Source organism: Nicotiana tomentosiformis, chromosome 2 (assembly GCF_000390325.3).
Source record: "Nicotiana tomentosiformis chromosome 2, ASM39032v3, whole genome shotgun sequence".
Classification (NCBI taxonomy): Eukaryota; Viridiplantae; Streptophyta; class Magnoliopsida; order Solanales; family Solanaceae; genus Nicotiana; species Nicotiana tomentosiformis.
The window spans coordinates 77820589-77837639 of record NC_090813.1 but is presented as its reverse complement, the minus strand read 5'-3'; positions in this window follow the sequence as shown (position 1 = coordinate 77837639).

Genomic DNA, 17051 nt, shown 5'->3' with positions numbered 1-17051 from the left:
GTAGTGACGAGGCTAAGGCGGGTCACTTACATTAACATGTACGCAATAATAGTAATAACAACAATAATAATAACCGGAATAGTAGAAAGACTAGTAAATAATATTAATAATTAAAATCAATTCAGCAGTCACAATCCCTCAACTTGTTTCTATTGCGGCGTGCAACCCATTCCCCCAATATAAACTTTAAATAAGTCTCTTGCGGCGTGCAACCTGATCCCCTAATATAGACTTTAAATAAGTCTGTTGCGGCGTGCAACCCGATCCCCCAATATTATTTACTTTTATTTCTGTTGCGGCGTGCAACCCGATCCCCCAATATATTTTAACAACTCATAAATGTAATAAAAATTACTCCAATAAATACCATGTTCGATGAGAAACTATTAAGCATCAAGGCATACAATAATTATAATTTATTTATGAAACAAACAATGACAAGTAGCAATTAATTGTGAAAATCAAGGAGAAAATAGGTAGTTTAATATTTAATATGCTAAAAGTCAAATAGCATTTAAGACACATAAGTCAAATAATCATGTAACAATTATTGCAGGAATTCAGGAATTAATATTTGACAAGGAATATGAGTGAAACAATTATTATAACGATTAATTCATGTCTTGAAACAATTTAAGATGTTTTAAATAATTAAGCAGACAATTAATTTGACAAAGTATAGGCACCTGTCACCTTGCCTATACATCGTTACACATGAAATTCTCATAGCAAATAATTCAAGGGTCCTATTTCCTCAAGTCAAGGTTAACCATGATACTTAAATCGCTTTGCAACCAAATTTCAAGAATCCAATAAACCTTTGCCACACGAATTCGTGTCCGAAATCCTCAAATCTAGTCATAAATAATTCAATATACTCAATATAAATCGTAGGAATTAATTCCATATGGATTTACAAATTTTTCGGATAAAATTCCGAATTTCATTTTAAAAATCAACAGTGGGACCCACGTCTCGAATCCCGAAAAACTCACGAAATCCGAACACCTGTTCCGATACGAGTTCAACCATATAAAAATTATCGAATTCCGACAACGGATTGGCTTTCAAATCTTCATTTTACATTTTTGGAAGATTTTATAAAAATCTAATTTTTCTTCCATAAATTCACGGATTCATGATGTAAATGAGTATAGAATCATGAAATATAATCAATATGGGATAAGGAACACTTACCCCGATGTTCCCCCGTGGAAATTGCCCAAAAAGCTTCTTACCCGAGCTCAAAATCGAAAATGGTGGAAAATGGGACGAAATCCCATTTCCAGAACTTAAGTTATGTTGCCCAGGTTTTTACTCATCGAGATCCCGGGAATTCGTTCGCAATAGCGTAGAACAATTTCTGCCTTGGTCCATTTTATTCTTCGCGATCGCGGATAATTCTTTGCGATTGTGAAGCATATTTTGGCTGCCCAAATTTTTAACTCTACGCGATCGCGTAAATGGTCATGCGATCGCAGAGAACATTTTCTCAGCCTTACGCGATCGCGTATAGACTTGTGTGATCGTGTAGCACAAATGGCGTGCCCAGCGTCTGCCTTCATTCCTTCTACACGGACGCAATCCACTCTACGCGTTCGCGGTGCACTGAGAGCTAACCTTCCGCGATCCCGTGCCTATCTTTGCGAACGCAAAGGGTAAAAATCACGGCTCACAATTTCCTCTTCGCGATCATGAAGCACGATGCACCACATGACAGCTGAAGCTAAAAAAACCAGATTTTTCCAAAGTTCAAATGGTCTTTAGGCTATCCGAAACTCACCCGAGCCCTCGGGGCTCTAAACCGTACATGCACACAAGTCTAAAAATATCATACAAACTTGCTCGCATGATAAAAACACCAATATAATGCCTAGAACTATGAATCATACACCAAATCAAATGATTTTTTTAAGAAAACTTTAGAATTTCTATTTTAACAACCAGACGCCCGAATCACGTCAAACCGGCTCCGTTTCTCACCAAATTTGGCAGACAAGTCATAAATATAGTTATGGAGCTACACTGGGTTCCGGAACCAAAATACGAACCTGGTATCAACAAATTCAAAGATTAGTCAAATATCTTAAGTCATTAAACCTTTAAACTTTAAAATTTCTACAACATGCGATAATTCGAGCTAGGGACCTCTGAATTCGATTCCGGGCATACGTCCAAGTTCCAAATCATAATACGGACCTACCGGAACTGTCAAAACACTGATTCGGGTACGTTTCCTAAACATATTGACCAAAGTCACCCTAATTGAGTTTTAAAGCTCTATTTCACATTTTAATCAAATTTTCATATAAAAACTTTCCGGAAAACTATACGGACTGCGCACGCAAGTCGAGGAATAATGAATAGTGCTTTTTGAGGTCTTAAAACACAAAAATAATTATTATACTTAAAGATGACCTTTTGGGTCATCACACATGAGTACACCACAGTGGTATCCAATAAGTGCCAAGCCTAACCCCGGTCGATAGTGACGAGGTCAGGTCAGGCCCACTGGTAAATAATAAATAAGGCAGGAGAATATACGGTATAATGAGAGACTAGAATTTAACAAAAGGAAACACACCAAGGCAACAGTACAACATACATGGGTAAATAGTAGGGGATCTTCCGAGATACCGTCTCGTAGTCCCAAAATAAATATACAGGGAGAACTCCCGAGGTACCACCTCGTAGTTTCAAAAATCAATATACAGGAAGAACTCCCGAGCTACCGCCTCGTAGTCTCAAAAGTAAATATGTAGGGAGAACTCCCGAGTAACCGTCTCATAGTCTCAAAAGTAAATGTGCAGGGAGAACTCCCGAGGAACCGCCTCGTAGTCTCAAAAGTAAATGTACAAGGAGAACTCCCGAGGAACCGCCTCATAGTCTCAAAAGTAAACACACAGCTCAAACCGATAAATACAATAGTTAACAACAAGATTTCTATAGTTATATTGATAAAGAATAAGGAAAAGCAGAAAATCAACTAGACATGCTTCACAGAGTTCAAATAAGTAGTTAAAGCACGTAAATATGCGATAGTAGACTAAACAGGATAACTACACATATTGGAATAGCTCAATTAAGAATGAAAACAGACTAATACTCATTTAAACAGTATAACTCAAATTAAAAGAAAAACAGGTTGTTACTCAGTGAAATAAATCGGGTTCTACAACAAATAGCCAGTGTACACACTCATCACCTCACGTACACGTCGCTCACATATCACAACAGTACCAAAACCTAAGGGGATTTTCCCCACACAAGGTTAGGCAAACCTTTTACCTCGAACCAAGCTCAATCAATCAGTAAGAATGCCCATTTCTCGATTATCCGACTCTGAATTGCCCAAATCTAGCCAAAATACGACTATATTAGACTAATTTAATTAATGAAATCAAGGCTTTATCAAGAATTTTGAAAATCGCCCTAAAGAGCCTGTAACGACCCGGTCGGTCGTCTCGAGAGTTATAGCCCCATTTTCCCTATTTTTACTTCTTTTTGTGTTATTTAGCTATATTATATTATATCGGATTAGTTGATTCGAGACCAGAGTGGTTTCAGAGTGAATTGAGACACTTAGTCTCTTAAGTAGAAACTTAAGTTGGAAAAGTCAACTGGATGTTGACCTATGCGTAAACGATCTCGGATTTGAATTCTGATGGTTCAGTTAGCTCCGTTAGATGATTTTAAACTTAGGAGTGCATTCAGAATGTGATTTGGAGGTCCGTGGTAGAATTAGGCTTGAATTGGTGAAATTTAGAAATTTGGCAATTTCGGTCGGCAGTGGAAAATTTGATATCAGGGTCGGAATGGAATTCCGGAAATTGGAATAGTTTCGTAGTGTCATTTTTTATGTGTGTGCAAAATTTGAGATCATTCGGACGTGGTTTGGTTGGTTTCGGCATCGGTTGCCAAATTTGGAAATTTAGAAGTTCTTAGGCTTGAATCCGAGGGTAATTTGATGATTTGATATTGTTTTGAGTGATTCGAAGGTTCGACTAAGTTTGTATGTTGATATATGACTTGTTGGTATTTTTGGTTGAGGTCCCGAGGGCCTCGGGGTGATCCGTGTGGTTAAAGGATTTGTTGAAGTTGGAAAATACAGTTGAAGCTGCTGCTACTGCTATTTTCGCACCTGCGGAAGAAAGAGTCGCAGGTGCGCGTGGGGAGTTTGCAGGTGCGGGAAATGCTGGGCTAGGCAGGTTGCACAGGTGCGAGTTGGAGGTCGCATCTGCGAGCCCGCAGGTGCGAAACCTGGGGCGCAGATGCGGAAAGGGGGATGTTGGGCAGGCTTCGCAGATGCAGAGTATTAGCGCGCAGGTGCGCTTGCGCAGACACGAGAATTTTCTGCGTAGATGCGGGAAAATGTGAGGCCAAGGCTAGAGCGCTGGCACAAAGGATTTGGCTGCACCTGCGAGCCCGTATGTGCGAGGCCTAGAGAGCAGGTGCGGAAGCAGGGGAATTAAGTAGAGTTTGCGGATGCGGCACCTTGACCGCAGGTGCGGTCCCATAGGCACGGAAAAAGAGCCCGCAGGTGCGAAAACCTGGGCAGAAACCATAAATAGAACACTTCACGAATTTGGTTCATTTCCATTATTTTCAAGTCGGTTTGTGAAGCTTTTGGAGTAATATTTGAAGGGTGATTCAAGGGCTATCGGTGAGATAAGTTGCTTGAGCCCTAATACTTATATATATGGTAATTTTCCATTGTTTAGTCATTGTAATTAGTGAAAATGAGGGGTTAGGGCTAAGGAATTTTGGAGAAGTAATTTAAGGATTTGAAGGATCAAACGATGTCGGATTTTGATGAATTTGGTGTGGTTAGACTCGTGAGTAAATGGGCTTTCTAGTTTTGTAAATTTTGTCGGATTTCGAGATGTGGGCCCTGGGGACGGATTTGAGCCAATTTTGGGTTTTGGTCTAATTTCGAGGTAAGTAACGATTGTAAATCTATTCCTGAGGGTATGCAACCCTAGATTTCTTATCATTCTACTATTTTGAGGTGACGCACATGCTAGGTGACAGGCGTGTGGGCGTGCACCACTGGAGATTTGTGACTTGGTCTGTCCCGTAGCAACTGTAAAGTGGCATATTTTGTTGAAACTATATGATACTTATATGTTTTAGAAAGAGTTTCTGTAAATTGGGCTGAATGCTATGTTTGAGCCTTGTGCCAGTGCTGTTTGGACCCTTAGGGGCCTTTTCTTACTATCTTCTCATTGCTTTCGATTGAAAATCTATACTCAGTCATGATTATACTTGTTTACTGCATAACTCAGTTTTATGACTCTATTTTGATGCATATAAGTGTTGTTTTGGGCCAAATGCCCTATTTTTACTGAAATGCCCGAGTGGCTTGAGAGGTTTATGACTGAGTGAGGCCGAGGGCCTAATTTGTGAGGATATTTATGGGATCGGGCTGCACGCCGCAGCATGTTTGATATCGACCGAGGGCCTGATTGATTTATGCCATGATTTGGCTTGATATAGCGCTTGGGCTGAAGGAGCCCCTCCGGAGTCTGTACACACCCCTAGTGAGCGCAGGTACCTACTAAGTGCGTGTGCCGAGTGCTAAGTAACTGGGAGGCATGAGTGATTGTGAGGTATGCCCGAGTGGCAAGAGTAATTGTGAGGTGTGCCCGAGTGGCACGAGTGACTGTGAGGTTTGCCCGAGGGGCTGTATGTGAGTGATGTTTTTCCCGAGGGGATGTTTATGATTTCATCATTTTGCTCACCTTTGCATTTTTCCTCTGTTTGAAAACTGTTGAAAAATATCTTTAAATGATTTTTTTTACTGGAATTGGGTTTAAACGAGATGTTTTGATTCAAATCCTGATTTTAAAAGCATGTGGTATTTTACTGAGATTTCCTGATATGAATGTTATATGCTTTATTACTCGTCACTACTGCTCAGTCTTTATTTATTGTTCTTACTTACTGAGTTAGCGTACTCATATTACTCCCTAGACATTGTGTGCAGATTCAGGTATAGCTGGCCACGGTAGAGGTTATTGATTGTTCTGGTTGCAGATTTTCTTGGAGATAGCAAGGTAGCTGTTTGGCGATCGCAGCCCCTGCTCTTCTCCCTCTTATCTTCCTCTAAGTTGTATTTAGCTATTTTCCAGGCTGAGTTAGCCTTGATATTGTTAGACAGATTGTAGTAGATGCTCATGACTAGTGACACCCCAATGTCGGGCTTTTCCTTCCACACTTTTATTTTGATTGGAACTCCTTTACGAAGGTTTTTGTATTAAATAACATTGAAATTATCTTTGAAATGAAAATATTGGTTTGTTTTGGAAATGAGTCGGCTTGCCTAGTTCCACGACAGGCGCCATCATGAAAGGGGTTAGTTTGGATCGTGACATATTGGTATTAGAGCCTAGGTTACATAGGTCTCACGATTTATGAGCGGGTTTAGTAGAGTCTTGCGTATCGGTACGGAGATGTTTGTACTTATCTTCGGGAGGCTGCAGAACCTTTAGGAAACTCCACATTCTTGAATTCTTGTCGTGCGAATCTGTTGATTCTAGTAACTAAACATCTGTTATTTCATTCTCTCACAGATGGTGAGGACTCTTGCTACCGGTCAGGAGGGCCAGCCACCAGTACAACCAGCCAGGGCAGCGAGGAGCAGAGGCTGCGGTAGAGGCCGTGGTAGGGGTAGAGGTGAAGCCCGTATAGCAGCTGGGGCAGTACCTGCAGATCCACTGGTTGTCCCAGATCAGGACCAGGTTCCAGTTGTTGATGCACCAGCTCAGGCACCACCTGTGCCTATTATGATTCCAGGCCTTCAGGAGGCCCTAGCTGAGATTCTGACAGCGTGTACCGGCCTTGCTCAGGCGGTCTCTATCTCGACGGCCGCAGCCATTTCTCAGGCCAGGGGAGGCACTCAGACTCCCGTCGCTTGCACACCCGAGCAGGTTATTCAGGGACTTCAGACACCGGAGGCACCACCAGCCCAGCCGGTTATAGTTGCTCAGGATTATGTGGTTCCTGCTATGCCTGAGGATGATCAACGTAGGTTGGAGAGGTTTGGGAGACTCCAGCCACCACCTTTCAGTGGCAGAGATAGAGAGGATGCTCAGGACCTTTTGGACAGGTGTTAGAGGATACTCCGTACTGCTGGTATTTTGGAGACTTGTGGGGTTTCATTCACTACCTTTCAGTTTTCTGGGTTGCACTTTGATGGTGGGAGACTTACGAGAGGCGTAGCACCCCTTACTTGGCAGCAGTTCTCCGCGGTCTTTTTGGAGAAGTTCGTGCCTCGATCCTGCAGAGAGGAGCTGCGCAGATAGTTTGAGCGGCTTCGCCAAGGTGGTATGTCTATGACATAGTATGAGATGCGGTTCTCCGAGTTGGCCCGTCATGCGATCTGGTTGGTTCCCACGGACAGGGAGAGGATCATGAGGTTTATTGATGGTCTTACTTATCAGCTACAGTTGCTCATGACCAGAGAGAGGGTTTCGGGTGCTACTTTTGATAAGGTTGTCGACATTGCTCTACAGATTGAGATGGTTCATGGTCAGGAGAGGGTTGAGAGGGAGGCCAAAAGGCCTCGTGGCCAGGGAGGATTCAGCGGTGCTCCTTTTGGGGGTTAGTTCTAGCACGGTAGAGGTCATCATTTTAGATAGGCTGAGTCAGCTCGGCCATTTCATCGGGGTGCATCATCTGGCCAGGGTTCTCACAGTTCTCATCAGGGCCACTCATCACTTAGTGCCCTTCCAACTCAGAGTTCGCCCCGTGTTCCACCTGTTCAGGGTTCTTCCATGTCAGGTTCTTCTACCAGTCATCCCGGTGCTAGGGGTTCCCTTCAGTTTCTGCCACTAGCACTAGGGAGTTGTTTTGAGTGTGGGGAGCTTGGGCATATGTGGAGGCATTGTCCTCGTTGTCATAGAGGTCTATCTCAGCAGAGGAGTCAGCCTCCGATTGCAGCACCAGTTACCTCACCATCCGCCCAGTCAGCTCGGGGTGGAGGTCAGTCAGTTAGGGGTCGCCCTAGAGGAGGAGGTAGATCAGGGGGTGTCCAGGCCCATTTCTATACCCTCCCTGCTAGACCAGATGCTATTGCTTCAGATGCTGTGATTATAAGTATTGTCTCAGTTTGTCACAGAGATGCCTCAGTATTATTTGACCCTGGTTCTACGTATTCATATGTTTCCTCGTATTTCTCACATTTTTTGGATATGCCCCGTGAGTCTTTAGTTTCATCTGTACATGTATCTACTCCTGTGGGCGATACTACTATTGTGGACCGCGTATATCGGTCATGTGTGGTGACTATTGGGGGTCTGGAGACCCAAGTGGACCTTTTGCTGCTCAGTATGGTCGACTTTGATGTGATATTGGGTATGGACTGGTTATCTTCATGTCATGCTGTTCTAGATTGTCATGCTAAGACGGTGACATTGGCTATGCCGGGAGTTTCGAGGGTTGAGTGGAGTGGTTCTGTAGATTATGTACCAAGTAAGGTGATTTCATATTTGAAGGCTCAGCGCATGGTTGAGAAGGGTTGCCTATCTTATTTGGCTTTTGTGAGGGATGTTAGTGTAGAGACTCCTATCATTGATTCTATTCCGGTGGTACATGATTTTCCGGATGTGTTTCCTGCAGACCTGCCGGGCATGCCGCCTGACAGGGATATTGACTTTGGTATTGATTTGGTGCCGGGCACTCAGCACATTTCTATTCCACCGTATCGTATGGCATCGGCGTAGTTGAAGGAATTGAAAGAACAGCTTCAGGAACTCCTTGATAAGGGGTTTATTCGGCCTAGTGTGTCACCTTGGGGTGCACCGGTTCTATTTGTGAAGAAGAAGGATGGTTACATGAGAATGTGTATTGATTACAGCCAGTTGAACAAGGTCACAGTCAAGAACAAGTATCCTTTGCCTCGTATTGATGATTTATTCGACCAGCTTCAGGGAGCGAGGGTGTTCTCCAAGATTGATTTGAGGTCCGGTTATCACCAGCTGAAGATTCGGGATTCAGATATTCTTAAGACAGCTTTCAGGACCCGATATAGCCATTATGAATTCTTGGTGATGTCTTTTGGGCTGACCAATTCCCCAGCAGCGTTCATGCATTTGATGAACAGTGTATTCCAGCCCTATTTGGACTCATTCGTTGTTGTATTCATTGATGACATCCTGGTGTACTCTCGTAGCCAGGAGGAGCACGCTCAGCATTTGAGCATTGTATTACAGAGATTGAGGGAGGAGAAGCTTTATGCAAAGTTCTCCAAATGTGAGTTTTGGTTTAGTTTAGTAGCATTCTTGGGGCACATAGTGTCCAACGAGGGTATTCAGGTGGACCCGAAGAAGATAGAGGCGGTGCAGAGTTGGCCCAGACTGCCTTCAGCCATGAAGATTAGGAGCTTTCTTGGTTTGGCAGGTTACTACCGTCGCTTTGTGGAGGGATTTTCATCTATTGCATCGCCCTTGACCAAATTGACCCAAAAAGGTGCTCCATTCAGGTGGTCGGATGAATGTGAGGAGGGCTTTCAGAAGCTCAAGACTGCTTTGACCACAGCTCCAGTGTTAGTTCTGGCATCAGCTTCAGGTTCTTACACCGTGTATTGTGATACCTCAAGGATAGGCATTGGTTGTGTTTTGATGCAAGAGGTAGGGTGATTGCATATGCCTCACGCCAGTTGAAGACCCATGAGAAGAACTATCCTGTCTATGATCTTGAGTTAGCAGCCATTATTCACACCTTGAAGATTTGGCGCCATTATCTGTATGGGGTTCATTGTGAGATCTATACTGATCACCGGAGTCTGCAGTATCTGTTAAAGCAGAAGATCTTAATTTGCGTCAGCGGAGATTGTTGGAGCTTCTTAAGGACTATGATATCACTATCCTGTACCATCCGGGGAAGGCCAATATGGTGGCCGATGCTTTGAGTCGCCGGGCAGAGAGTTTGGGGAGTTTAGCATATCTTCCAGTAGTAGAGAGACCTTTGGCATTGGATGTTCGGGCCTTAGCGGGTCAGCTTGTCAGATTGATATTTCGGAGCCTAGTCGGGTATTGGCTTATGTGGTCTCCAGGTCTTCTCTTTATGACCATATCAGGGAGCGTTAGTATGATGACCCCCACTTGCTTGTTCTTCAGGATAGGGTTCGGAGAGGTGATGCTAGGGATGTGACTATTAGTGATGACGGCGTGCTGAGAATGCAGGTCCGGATATGTGTGCCTAATGTAGATGGGCTTCGAGAGTTGATTCTTGATGAGGCCCACAGTTCGAGGTATACCATCCATCCGGGTGCCGCGAAGATGTACCAGGATTTGAGGCAGCAGTATTAGTGGAGGCGGATGAAGAAGGATATAGTTGGGTTTGTAGCTCAGTGTCTCAACTGTCAGCAGGTTAAGTATGAGCATCAAAGACCGGGTGGCTTGCTTTAGAGATTAGAGATCCAGAGTGGAAGTGGGAGCGAATCACCATGGACTTTGTAGTTGGGCTCCCACGGACTTCGAGGAAGTTCGATGCTATTTGGGTTATTATGGATCGGCTGACCAAGTCCGCGCACTTCATTCCAGTTGGTACTACTTACTCTTCAGAGCGGTTGGCTGAGATTTACATCCGAGAGATTGTTCGCCTGCATGGTGTCCCGGTTTCCATCATTTTAGATAGGGGTACTCAGTTCACATCGTAGTTTTGGAGGGTCGTGCAGCGAGAGTTGGGTACTCAGGTTGAGTTGAGCACAACTTTTCACCCTCAGACGGACGGGCAGTCCGAGCACACTATTCAGATATTGGAGGACATGTTGCGTGCTTGTATCATTGACTTTGGGGGTTCATGGGACCAGTTTCTGCCACTCGCAGAGTTTACATATAACAACAGTTATCAGTCGAGTATTCAGATGGCTCCGTACGAGTCTTTATATGGGAGGAGGTGTAGATCTTCGGTTAGATGGTTTGAGCCGGGTGAGACTAGGCTCTTAGGTACACACTTGGTCCAGGACGCATTAGATAAGGTGAAATTGATTTAGGAGCGGCTTCGCACGGCGCCGTCTAGGCAGAAGAGCTACGCGGATAGGAAGGTCTGTGATGTGTCTTTTATGGTTGGGGAGAAGGTTTTGCTGAAGGTATCACCCATGAAGGGTGTTATGAGGTTTGGGAAGAGAGACAAGTTGAGCCCCCGGTTCATTGGGCCTTTTGAGGTGCTTCAGAGGATTGGGGAGGTGGCTTATAAGCTTGCCTTGCCACCCAGCTTGTGGAGTGTGCATCCAGTATTTCATGTTTCCATGCTCCGGAAGTATATTGGAGATTCGTCCCATATTTTGGATTTCAGCATGGTTCAGTTGGAGGGTGATATGACTTATGATGTGGAGCCGATGGCTATTTTGGATCGACAGGTTCGAAGGTTAAGGTCAAAGTATATAGCTTCAGTGAAGGTGCAATGGAGAGGTCAGCCTATGGAGAAGGCCACCTGGGAGACTGAGTGGGAGATGCAGAGCAGATATCCACGCCTATTCGAGACTCTAGGTATGTTTCTAGACCCTTTCGAGGATGAACAGATGTTTAAGAGGGGGAGGATGTAACGACCCGGCATGTCATCTCGAAAGTTATTGCCCCGTTTTCCCCATTTTTACTTCTTTTTGTTTTATTCAGCTATATTATGTTATATCGGGTTAGTTGGTTCGGGACCGGAGTGGTTTCAGAGTAAATTGAGACACTTAGTCTCTTAAGTAGAAACTTAAGTTGGAAAAGACAACCGAATGTTGACCTATGTGTAAATGATCTTGGATTTGAATTCTGATGGTTCCGTTAGCTCCGTTGGGTGATTTTGGACTTAGGAATGCATCCGGAATGTGATTTTGAGGTCCGTGGTAGAATTAGGCTTGAATTGGCGAAATTTGGAAATTTGGCTATTTCGGTCAGCAGTGGAAAATTTGATATCGGGGTAGGAATGGAATTCCGGAAGTTGGAGTAGGTTCGTAGTGTCATTTTTGATGTGTGTGCAAAATTTGAGGTCATTCGGACGTGGTTTGGTTGGTTTCGGCATCGGTTGCCGAATTTGAAAATTTAGAAGTTCTTAGGCTTGAATCCGAGGGTAATTTGATGATTTGATGTTATTTTGAGTGATTCAAAGGTTCGACTAAGTTTGTATGTTGATATATGACTTGTTGGTATTTTTGGTTGAGGTTCTGTGGGCCTCGGGGTGGTTCCGGGTGGTTAACGGATTTGTCAAAGTTGGAAAATGCAGTTGAAGCTGCTGCTACTGTTATTTTCGCACCTGCGGAAGAAAGAGTCGCAGGTGCGAGGCCGTTGGTGCGCGTGGGGAGTTCGCAGGTGCGGGCAATGCTGGGCTAGGCAGGTTGCATAGGTGCGAGTTGGAGGTCACATCTGCGAGCCCGCAGGTGCGAAACCTGGGGCGCAGATGCGGAAAGGGGGATGCTGGGCAGGCTTCGCAGAAGCGGAGTATGAGCACGCAGGTGCGCTTGCGCAGGCGCAAGAATTTGCTATGCAGATGCGGAAAAATGTGAGGCCAAGGATGGAGCGCTAGTGCGAAGGATTTGGCCGCACCTGCGAGCCCGCATGTGCGAGGCCTGGAGCGCAGGTTCAGAAGTTGGGGAATTAAGTAGAGTTCGCGGATGCGGCGCCTTGACCGTAGGTGCGGAAAAAGACCCCGCAGGTGCGAAAACCTAGGCAGAAACCATAAATAGAACACTTTGTGAATTTGGTTGATTTCCACCATTTTCAAATCGGTTTGTGGAGCTTTTGGAGTGATTTTTGAAGGCTGATTCAAGGGCTATCAGTGAGGTAAGTTACTTGAGCCCTAATACTTGTATATATGGTGATTTTCCGTTGTTTAGTCATTGTAATTAGTGAAAATGAGGGGTTAGGGCATGGGATGTTTGGAGAAGTAATTTAAGGATTTGAAGGACCAAACGATGTCGGGTTTTGATGAATTTGGTATGGTTAGACTCGTGAGTGAATGGGATTTCTAGTTTTGTAAATTTTGTCGAATTTTGAGACGTGGTCCCGGGGGATCGGGTTTGAGCCAATTTCAGGTTTTGGTCTAATTTTGTAGCTTTTCCATTGGAATTCATTCCATTAGCGTATATTGATGGCATTGTACTGATTGTGAATAGATTTGGAGCATTTGGAGGCCGAGTCTAGAGGCAAGAGCATTGCGGGGTAGAGATTTGACCAGTTCGAGGTAAGTAACGATTGTGAATCTAGTTCTGAGGGTATAAAACCTCGGATTTCGTATCATTCTACTATTTTGAGGTGACGTACATGCTAGGTGACGGGAGTGTGGGCATGCACCGTTGGGAATTTGTGACTTGGTCCATCCCGTAGCAACTGTAAAGTTGCATATTTTGTTGAAACTATATGATACTTATATGTTTTAGAAAGAGTTTCTGTAAATTGGGCTGAATGCCATGTTTGGGCCTTGTGCCAGTGCTGTTTGGACCCTTAGGGGCCTTTTCTTACTATCCTCTCATTGTTTTCGATTGAAAATCTATACTCAGTCATGGTTATACTTGTTTAATGCATAACTCAGTTTTATGACTCTATTTTGATGCATATAAATGTTGTTTTGGGCTGAATGCCCTGGTTTTACTGAAATGCTCGAGTGGCTTGAGAGGTTTATGACTGAGTGAGGCCGAGGGCCTGATTTGTGAGGATATTTATGGGATCGGGCTGCACGCCGCAGCATGTTGCATATTTATGGGATCAGACTGCACGCCGCAACATGTTTGATATCGGCCGAGGGCCTGAGTGATTTATGCCATGATTTGGCTTGATATAGCGCTTGGGCTGAAGGAGCCCCTCTGGAGTCTGTACATACCCCCAGTAAGTGCAGGTACCTACTGAGTGCGAGTGCCGAGTGCTGAGTGACTGGGAGGCATGAGTGATTGTGAGGTATGCCCGAGTGGCAAGAGTGATTGTGAGGTGTGCCCGAGTGGAACGAGTGACTATGAGGTTTGCCCGAGGGGCTGTATATGAGTGATGTTTTGCCCGAGGGGCTGTTTGTGATTTCATCATTTTGCTCACCTTTGCATTTTTACTCTGTTTGAAAATTATTGAAAAATATCTTTAAATGATTTTTTTTACTGGAACTGGGTTTAAACGAGATGTTTTGATTCAAATCCTGATTTTAAAAGTATGTGGTATTTTACTGAGATTTCCTAATATGAATGTTATATGCTTTATTACTCGTCACTACTGCTCAGTCTTTATTTATTGTTGTTACTTACTGAGTTGGTATACTCACGTTACTCCCTGGACCTTGTGTGCAGATTCAGGTGTAGCTGGACACGGTAGTGGTTATTGATTATTCTGGTTGCAGATTTTCTTGGAGATAGTAAGGTAGCTGTTTGGCGATCGCAGCCCCTGCTCTTCTCCCTCTTATCTTCATCTAAGTTGTATTTAGCTATTTTCCAGGCTGAGTTAGCCTTGATATTGTTTGACAGATTGTAGTAGAAGCTTATGACTAGTGACATCCCGATGTCGGGCTTTTCCTTCCGCTCTTTTATTTTGATTGGAACTCCTTTACGAAGGTTTTTGTGTTAAATAACATTGAAATTATCTTTGAAATGAAAATATTGGTTTGTTTTTTAAATGAGTCGACTTGCCTAGTTCCACGATAGGCGCCATCATGACAGGGGTTAGTTTGGGTCGTGACAGATTGGTCCCCGAGCCCATGTCTTGGAATCTTGTAAAAGTCACAAAATATGAACACCCATTCACTCACGAGTTCACTTGAACCAAAATTATCCAAATCGGATATCAAAATCTTAATCAAAACCCAAAACCTAAGTTGAAGAACTTCTTCTCATTTTTCTCAAATTTTCCATCCAAATCCGAAATTAAAAGATGAAATTAGTGATAGATTAGTGGAATATAACCATAAATGGGTTAAGAATCGTTACCCAAAAGCTTCCTCTGAAAATTTCCCAAATTATCGCCCAAATTCGAGCTCTCAAAGTTCCAAAATTGAAAATGGGATAAAACCCCCGAACTTGGCCTTTTCTGCCCTGCGATCTCGCATCTGCGGGCCTATAAACGCACCTGCGGAAATTCCATCGCAGGTGCAGACTTAACTTAAGTCCCCTGGGTCTGCATCTTCTAGAGAAGCGACGTACCTGCGGATGCGCTCCTGCGACCAAGGAACCGCACCTATGACCCTCACCGCTCTTGCGCACTCACCAACCGTAGAAGCGAGGCCGCTTCTGTGCAATTACCTCCGCACCTGCGAACCCAGCTTGGGCTGCCAAATCCCGCATCTGCGCTCCTTCATCCGCATGTGCGAGTCCACACCTGCTGTCTCCCCTCCGCAGGTGTGAAAACACCAGAAACCAAAAAATCTTCAGCAACTAGCCTAAGTCCAAATTCAATCCGTTAAGCATCCGAAACACATCCGAGGCCCCCGGGACCTCAACCACACATACCAACCAGTCCTAAAACACCATGCGAACTTAGTCGAGCCCTCGAATCACATCAAACAATGTTAAAAACATGAATCACCCTCCGATTCAAATTTAATGAACTTCAAACTTCAAACTTCTAAAACCGATGCCGAAACCTATCAAATCACGTCTGATTGACCTCAAATTTTGCACACAAGTCATAATTGACATTACGAACCTACTCCAACCTCTGGAATCAGAATCCGACCCCGGTATCAAAAATTTCACTATCGGTCAAAATCTCCAAAAATTTGACTTTCGCCAATTCAAGGCTAAATCAGCTACAGATCTCCAAAAACACAAACCGGACATGCCCCTAAGTCCAAAATACCGAACGAAGCTAATAGAATAGACGGAACTCCATTCTGGAGTCGTCTTCATATAGTTCCGACTATGGTCAAAATCCTAAGGCTTAAGCTTCCGTTTAGGGACTAGGTGTCCCAAACAATACTCCGAAACCAACAACAAAACCTCCCGGCAAGTCACATAAGTAGAAAAAGATACGGTGGAAGTAGTTAATAGGGGATATGGGCTATTACTCTCAAAACGACAGGTCGGGTCGTTACATAGTAGTTGATAATGATATTAAATAAAGTTGCAAGTTAATGAAAAGCCACATAAAAAGTAATAAGACTATGTATTAGATTAAAGAAATATCAAAATTATGTTAAATTATAAAAAAATTACTATTAGAAATGAAAGGATGACTATTTGAATTTGAGATTAGAAATTTCTTAAAACTATGATGAGAATGCTCAAACTATGGATAATACCACGAAATTGAAGCCTTATTTATGAAAAATAAAAAAAATTAAAAGTACAAAATATATTTCTAATATTGGTAATTTTACTAATAAAAATTAAAAATTAAATTTGTATCTTAAAACTAAAAAAGAAAGAAAATCTATGTAAAGAAATAAAATGTCAGTGAAAATATTACACAACATTTAGATATAATGTGTTCAAATAATAATGAAAATATTTTTCTATAATTAAAATAAAATTATAATTTCTAATATAGTTAATTTTACTAATGAAAATTTAAAATTAAATTTGTGTCTTAAAGCTAAAAAAGAAAACAATTTAACTGCATCTAATACAAAAATAATTATAAGAGAACTCAATACATTTGGAACATAATAATCAAATAACTTATGTATTAATATTTTAGACTAATTCGAAGTTAAAATTTAAAATAAAATATGATATTATTTTGGCTATAGGCAAAATATTAATATAAGAACTAATTAAAATTTATAGTAGGGAAGAGAATGTATGAAAAAATAGAGGTAGTGTGAGGATACTTATACTTTAAATTAATTTAAAAATAATTAAATTATATTTCAAATATTACTGATAGATTTAAATGATTAAAAAATTCCGAATAAGAGGATACAAGCAAAAAAAAATATACCAAATTTAAAGAATAAAACATTTATATTTATTAAAAACTATTAAAAGGATAATAAGCAAGATATTAATTTAATTATTAAACTAATTAAAATTATATAATAGTATAATAATGTTAAATAATAAATAATACAATAACTATAAGAAAAGAACAAAAAGAAAAAAGAATTTTGTAAAAAATGATGTGATGAGTAAGACATATTTGACTTTCAGA